Source organism: Juglans regia, chromosome 13 (assembly GCF_001411555.2).
Source record: "Juglans regia cultivar Chandler chromosome 13, Walnut 2.0, whole genome shotgun sequence".
NCBI classification, from domain to species: domain Eukaryota; kingdom Viridiplantae; phylum Streptophyta; class Magnoliopsida; order Fagales; family Juglandaceae; genus Juglans; species Juglans regia.
In genome coordinates, this window is record NC_049913.1 from 20,571,767 (window position 1) to 20,580,409 (window position 8,643).

At 38.5% G+C, this 8,643-nt stretch overlaps 1 non-coding gene across 1 annotated transcript; it reads left to right on the forward strand.

Annotated features, from left to right (window-relative positions):
• The first annotated feature begins 8,305 nt into the window (after positions 1–8,305).
• LOC118344375 lies at positions 8,306–8,412 on the forward strand. The gene has a single exon (XR_004798148.1). It is a non-coding gene; the product is annotated as a small nucleolar RNA R71 (small nucleolar RNA).
• The last annotated feature ends 231 nt before the right edge of the window (positions 8,413–8,643 follow it).

Genomic DNA, 8,643 nt, shown 5'->3' on the forward strand with positions numbered 1-8,643 from the left:
ACTATTTGGTTGTATATATTTTAAACTTTGGAATTAATGAGGAATGTAAGTAATTATTCTTATATTATAAATTTAGGCTTCTGGTACTACAAGGTCTTAACTTACCAACTAAACCTCAATCTTTTCCGTTATGACTTTTATATTTAAAACCGACAAGTCCACTTCTATTTGGATGAGGAACACCAAATCCAGACCAAACCTTGGGTGTTGACCGAAAGGCTAACACCCTTGGTACCACGAATCCTCACCATGTCCTTTACATGAAGAATGGGGCACCATATATGGTGTTGTGGCTAAAAGATTGCTATTTTGTGGTTTGGCCATGAATTGAACATGCATGGTTGCACCACAGTGGTGCAGTTTTGGTTCTTGGAGGAGCAACGCCGGATTATAGCACATAATACGGGTGATTAGGATTCATCAATTGTAACACCCTCAACCTCTGCTTGGGATTTAACGGAGACTGAAGCATCGTGATATGCAACTTATATCTTGGAACCAATTCTTTAGGACTTGTGGTTCTCCTACAGATATAATCGCTCTGATACCACCCTGTGACGCCCCCGACCTCTGCTTGGGATTTAATGGCAGATAATACGCAATACACCTAGCATATTTCTAGTAGTATGCAATAATCGCAACCCCTTAGTCATAGAAATTCTTTCACGGTTGAAATAAAGACATACTAAGATTAGGGACCATTTAAAACTCATAACCACTTCCAAAAATAGAACTTGCAAAATAGCCCCTTAAGTACTCAAAAATTGTAACCCCTAAACTTTTGAAAATTTCATTTTGACCTAAAAAATACCTAGATTCACAAACATACAAGAAATACCATTCTAATTCCATTTCTAGTTTTATACTATGGTTAACACAAAACCAATCTCAAGAATGTTCCAAAGTTCCTAACTTGAACAATTCACCTGTGAGGATTAAGTCTAAACCAAGCTTGAAGGCTTAACACCGAAATTCCCTATGATCAAGACTCTAAATCATGACTTAAAAAACATGTTGCTGATTTTCACCTCAAAATATTCAGATTTTGATAGAATCTCAATTAGGGCAAGCTTTCTCAACAATCACTAAACCATGACTCATTCTTTGTTTCTCTTTGTTCATTATAACCCAGCAATACATGGCAAGCTACATTTTTTTATTTTTTTTATGCTCATGTCCAAAGTCAATCCAACAAGTGTTAAAACTAAGCATTTACATCAAACTAAAATATATATGGAAAGGGGAAACCATTTGATACAAAGATCTAGCTTGGCCGAAACATGAGTGTTGCCAAACTTTACATACTCTACTATTCTTATGATCCTCTAATGCAAACTTACAACCATGCAATATACTCTTGTTAAATAACATTTCTTGGAAGTCCTAAGATAATAGCTTTACACAAATTCGAGAATATACAAGTGAGAACGACACAAACATAAACCAAGGTTCAAATCGAGATGTGCATCTATCATTTTCTACTTAATAGCTTCCAATGCGCAAAATCTTAGTGTTAATCACACATTTGAACAATACTCTCAATTCACAAACCCAAACTGAGACTAGATACACCATACAAGTCACAAAAGCTTTGGCAACTCAAAACACTAGTCATCAACATATAGAACAAAACTACTACCTATATCATTTTACTAACCTTATGATTTATGCCACTTCTATTATGCTAATACTTAATTAATGATCATGATCTCAACACCACCATCAAGTTATTAACTCATCAAAAACCGAATACATCAAGCAAATCCTTCATTTACTCAACAACTTCACAGTAAAGATTCAAGTCCATAACAACACAAGGTTACTAAGCTAACTGAGATTAGTCCTTCCAACTTCCCAAAACCCAATTAATTTTTGTAAGTGAACAAGACCGAATGAGAGGGAGTAGGATGTGGCATGGGAAACAAAAGGAACTAAAGGTGAGGGAGGTGAGGGTTGCTTGTTTCGGTACAATGCAAGACAAGGTGAAAAGCTTTTTGCTTGTGGAGCTAACCGTGTGAGTTGATGCCATGGATGAAGCTAGACCGAGAGGCATGAGAGAGAGGGGCGGTTTGCTTGAAAAAGTTGTAAGGCTTTGTAAGAAAGCATGGCCTTGTCTTGTTCTATACTCAAGCTTCTTACACGTGTAAGCTTGACATGTTTAAATGAAGTCCAAATGAAGGGTGGTAATGGTGCCATGTGTAAAGTGAGGTTCCATAGTTAGTACTAGATGACTTGGGCATCCTACATGGCATGGTGACAGCTGGTTGGTGCTGTGATGCTCTTCGAATGGCCCATATGGCACTTGAAAATCAATAAAAATTTTATTACACCATAGAATCCTTAAAATTCTCACAAATTCAACAGTGCAATCCAATTTGTCTAATTATGATCCTAAGTGCTAAAAAAACTTTAAATAACAATATGTTCTCTTTACGATCATAATACGACAATGCTTTCAAACAGAAATCCTAACTAGTTCTTAATCCATGGATTTTCCCAACTTTCCATAACATAACCAATGTCCAAATTAAAGAAATTCTTCTAGTCGAATTATTTTCGGAGCGTCATCAAGGAAGTTGAGAGATAAAAAAGGTAGAGGCTTGCGTTGTAGCTATGAACCTAAAATGGGAGAGAGAGAAAGACTTATGGCCAATTGGAGGGAAAAGAAGCTGGGCAGTGCTAGGATAGTGCCTAGGCTGTTCCTGTCAGTGAATAGATGATCGTGCGCCACCCTTTATGGTGGAGGTTAGCAGTTTTCTGCTACAGTGGAAGGTGTTGTGAGTGGTCTAAGATGGTGCTTCTCTATGGGGTGCAACATGAGACTTTTGTTTTACGTGTTCCTGATGTAGTATGCACAGTGGCTTGAGCTGGGTTACTCTTGGCTTGGTCTAAAGAGCTGGAAGGCACTGCTGGTGACGTGGTTTAGGGTGGAGTTGGCCTCTCTTGGTAGTGGCTCGGACATGGCATTGGTGGATTGCTTTGTTTAAGCTTGCCTAAAATGAAGGTTTTTTGTTGACTGTATACGGTTGTAGAGGCGGTTCAAAATGGTTGGGAGGTTGAGTTCGGTGCAACAATGGTGGCAATAACTTGGTGTTGTGTGACACCCCACTTGAAAGGCCCATTAAGACTTGACCTTAGCTCCCAATAATCCCAGTTAGAGTAAGATGATGAATTTTTTTTTTTTTGGAAGATTTTAGAGATTAATTTTTTTAGCATGAGAATCCCACTGTAGGTTTAGCTAGAATTAGTGAGAGAATTCAAGTATTTTATTTTTGGAATAACTACCAAGAGGCCAATAGTGATATGACACCACTTGGCATTATTAATGGGCTAAGCAAAAAGGGCTAAGTACGGATAGATTTAGGGGTAAGTCCAAGAGTGTTTAATTAAGGGTCCTCAATCACTAAGGATGTGATGGAATAGGTGCCATAAGCCTAGACCCAATTGGAATTTATAAGGTTTTAGGCCCTTCTTAAAGAACCTTAGAAATTAAGCCTAATATGTAGTAGGCATGAAGCCTTTGGGCCTAACTTGATGAGAGTGAAGGCCTTGGCTCAGCCTAAGAAAGGCTTGATATTTAGACCCAAACTTACTAGGCATTTGAGGCCATAGATAAGCCCCTCAAATCTGGACATAAAGTCCATATAATAACCCACTCCAAAGCCCACACCCAAGACATACACAAATGACCTAACAAGCAAAACCCTTAAGGCTCAAAAAGCCTTGTCTTTCATTTTATCCTTTCAATTGAAGCCCACATACACCATAACATTGGTTTTCCTCAAGTCCAAGATGTGGCACATGCCCCTAGGGTTCCCATCTAACCATGGTTAAGCTTTTGACTTGAGTTAAGAAGCATTAATCAACTCACACATGATTAGTAACCTCCAAACCATGTTGTTAGCTTAATTTTTCTTTAATTTATTTCCCACATTTATAATCTAAAATTTTGGGTTTTTATTGTTGAATTTCATTGTTCTTAGACTAACTTAGAAGTTTAGGCTTGACCCAACACATGTCATTAAGAGCCAAGCCATGTAAATGCCCAAATCACCACCAATCGGCACCTAGGTGCACCTTCATGTGCATTGCACCAAATCAGCCCCTAGCCCATGCCATTTCCACCATTTTCTCTAGGAAAACTTCACTATTCATACCTCACCTCATCCCTTATGGTTCAGTTTTAGCAATGGATGAAATGGCTCCAAGAAACCAAACCAAAATCCAACATTTCTCTTAGGAGGTGTAGTTGAGACCCAACCGGATGACCTTGGGATTTTCTGCTCCTTGTTGAGCCACCTCCACATGCCACTACCCCTTCCCTCCTATCCCTTAGAAGTCCCTCAAATAATCATGGGATTTTGACCTAGCTTTCCCCCAAAAAATTTCCAAAACGAATTGGCAATGGCACACAGAACCACTCGGCAACCACCTCACATCATTCCCTTCTATGAGCTGCACACACATCATCACTTGAGAGCCAATCCCTCCACCTTCCACCACCTAAAAAGGCCATCAAGAATTGTCAACAAACCTGCACAACATAGCCATGGAGAAATGACAAGAAGATGAGGCAAGTAAGTGATGAATGTTGGAAAGTTTTTTAAGACCCTACCCGACGACAATGTAGAAATGACCTCACATGCATTTTTACATTTGTTTTTAATTTCTGCACCATGGCAACACCTGCACCCACATAACACAAGGCAACACCTGAAACATATAAAGGATGAAGTGTTTGAACACTATTCACCTGCACAAGTGACGACACAAGCTTAAACTTGCATCATCACACTCCACCACCCACTTCAACCAATCCCAAGCCCCTTGTTCACCCAAAGCCAACGTCCCCCTTCCCCTTCCTTGAAGCCTATAAATACCTCCCTCACTTCATCATTTCCCCACACCACTCCTCCAAGCCTTCTCTTGAGTCTTGAGAGCATTTCTCCCCTTAGTGTGCAAAAAGAGTGAAACCAAGTGAGTTGTGAGAGTTCTTATAGAGAGGTTGTGTTGGGAGTTCTAAGGGCCGCGAATTTTGTAAGTAACCTTACCCTAATCTTTGTTTAGTATTCGCATAGCATGTTATGCTTTAATTTATGTCATGGGAATGAATTTTAATTGAGTTAATTGAGGTTTACCAAGTACAAAAAGGCTCTCTGGACTATCATATTATTTACAAACTTTCAAAATACTCTATTGACTTATCAAAGACTCCCATCCCGAGGTTGCCCTCTCCCATCTTCTTTCTTCTTCATTTTTGCAAGCCCAACTTTGAAGACCCGAGTTGCTAGACTTGGCCCAAAGGTGTACGAAACACGACGTTAATACAATTTATGACACTTAGTATCCAGATACAAGTGCAAACCATCACATGACACCCACCAACACTGATATACAAGGTAATAAGTCCAATTTTGGAACAAATTCAGTATTGGTTTGTAATGGTGCTGGCCTTAAAATCTCTGGTGTTGGTCATTTTAAAGTTTCTAATACTTTTCTCACACTGAAAAATGTGCTTATAGTTCCTAGTCTTAACAAGATTCTTCTTTCGGTTTATCAGTTTACAAATGACCATAATTGTTGTTTCATGTTCTATCTTTGGGCTTTCTTATCAAGGAACTAAAGTTGAATCAAGTGATTTTGGATCGGCGGTAGATGGCTTATATCCAATTTTTCACAGCAGCTTACGGCATGCACATTTGGGCCATCCCAATCCACAAACACTTAAATCTTTGTTAAACTATTTACCATCTTTGAATAGATCTGTTGGATTTTTTAAAGTTGTACCTTGGGCAAGTTAACAAAATTACCATTTCAAAGTAGAAATACATAGGCTTCTTCTTTTCTGCATGTTATTCATACTGATGTGTGGGGACATACCCTAGTGTCTTCTTATGATGGTTTTCAATTTTATCTAGTCGTTGTTGAGGAATACTCTCGTTTTATTTGGCATTTTACCATGTCTTGAAAATCTGATGTAGCTCAAATTCTTCCTAATTTTCAAAAGTCATTCAAAGTGAAGGGGGTGGCGAATATGTTAATAAATTGCAAAAGAAGTATTTTGCTTCACAAGAATTCTTCATCGTCTTTCTTGTCTTGGGACTCTAGAACAAAATGAATTGGCTGACTGACGTCACCAGCACATCGTCGAAACTAGTCTAACCTTATTGGCTCATTCTTCTATGCCCTCCAAATTTTAGATAGCTACCTTCAACACAATAGTGTTCCTCATTAATCGCTTGCCAACTCCAATTCTTCATGGCAAGATGCCCGAGTTGGTTTTTTAAGTCTTCACCTTCGTATACTCTCATGAGAGTTTTTGGGTGTGCTTGTTACCCATATTTAACTCCTTTTGGATGAACCAAGCTTGATTATAAATCAAGTCGATGTGCCTTTCCTGGCTATTCTCCTCATCACAAAGGATATCGGTGCATGTACATACAAACATGCTACATTTATATATCTTGCCACATTGTTTTTGATGAACTAACTTTTCATATATCTCATACACAGGGCTCTTCTTAAGATAATTTGCAAGTCTTCAAAGTTCACCCTCTTCCTAGAGAGCTTCAAAATGCAAATAGCTTTGTTTTACAACTTGTTTCCTCACCAAATGACACAAGTGATGCAGGCAGCAGTCCTCCACATAATTCGGCCTCTATTTTAGAAATCCCAATTCAGCCCGATAGTGCTCCAATAGTATCTCAGTCCAATCTTGGTAATGGTTTGGCTCACACACATGCTATGGTCACTAGGACTCAAGACGGACCCAAAAGACCCAAGGTTTTCCTCTCCACTCGTCACCCTATCCCAACTAGCAATTTCCTAGAAGATTTGGCGGTGCAGCCTCATGTGCCTATCATCTATAAATAGGTTGTTAAAGACCCCAAATGCCAACAAGCAATGCAAGCTAAAATGGATGCATTACATGCAAATAACACATGGACTTTAGTGCTCAAGACATATCACATGAACTTAGTTAGGTACAAGTGGTTGCTCAAGATTAAAACTCAAGCCGATGGATCCGTTGAACATTATAAAGCTCGACTTGTTTCCCATGGCTTCACACAATCCAAAGGCGTTGATTGTGACGAAATCTTTAGTCCAATTGTCAAACCCGGCACTATACGGTTGATCTTGAACTTAGCTTTTTCTCAAGGGTGGTCTTTACAGCAACTAGATATGAGCAACTCCATTCTAAATGGTGATTTACGAAAAAAAAAAAAAGTATTTCTTACTCAACCACTAGATTTTGAGGATCCTACTCATCCTAATTATGTTTGTCATCTTCACAAAGCACTCTATGGTTTAAAATAGGCACCTTGGGCTTGGTACTTGAAATTTAGCTCTTATATTCAGCATATGGATTTAAACGATGCTTGTATGACACATCTCTATTTTTTCACTATCATGGAACTAATATACTTATTCTTCTTATCTACGTTAATGACATCATCCTCATTGGAAATTCCATTGATAATATCGGCAAGTTCCTTTCTCATCTCTCCTTAGTATTCTACATGAAAGACCTTGGAGATTTACACTATTTTCTAGGTGTTCATGTTGCACGAGACGATTCTAGTCTAACTTTGACACAAACTCAATATCTTCTATCTCTTATTCAACGTTTTGGCCTCGATGATGCTAAACCAGTATCTACTCCCTTAACATAGGGTCCCAACCTCTAGCAACTGATGGTGCCCCCTTGTCCAATCCAAAGTTCTTTCGACAAATGGTCAGATCTCTCTAGTACCTCACTCTAACTCGCCCCGATATTGTCTTTGTTGTTAATTTTGTTTGCTAGTTCATGCACAGCCCCCGTGAACCACATCTCTTGGCTATCAAGCAGATATTCCACTCCTTGAAAGGGAGCTTAAACTTTGGTCTTCATCTTATTAAACAACCATTCTCAACTTTAACTAGTTTTTGCAATGCTAATTAGGCGAGTTCCAAAGATGAACCCTGTTAAACAACAGGCTTTGCCATTTTTATGGGAGATAATTGCACTTCATTTACCTTTTTCAATTCCATAGCTTCCATTTTTCTAGACAATAAGGTTAACTTAGCACGCAAATCATCATCTTCTTTTAAAGTGTATTTTCCATGACCAGACTCAACTTGCCTAGACCTATCATGCACATCAGTTGTGTCCCAAGATTGAGCATTTTCAGCAAGGTAATCAAAATATTCAAATGCTTCCTCAGGCTCTTTGTCAAAAAATTTTCCATTACACATGGTTTGTACAAATTGGCGCATTTTAGGTGTCAAACTTTCATAAAAAAAACTTATTAAACGCCAATTTTCATAACCATGATGAGGACAAGCATTTAAAAGATCCTTGAACCTTTCCCAACTTTGATAAAAAGTTTCAGAATCTTTTTGGGTAAAGTTCATGATTTGTCTTTTAAGTGCATTTGTCCTATGTATTGGAAAAAATTTCTTCAAAAATTCAGTTTGCATTTCCTGCCATGTGCCTATAGATCTAGGTCTTAATGCATTTAACCACGTTTTAGCCTTATCTTTCAAGGAAAATGGAAACAACTTTAGTCTAATAACCTCCTCAGTGCATGTTGGGTCCATGAATGTAGAACAAACCTCTTCAAATTCTTTGATATGAAGGTACGGATTCTCGGAATCCATGCC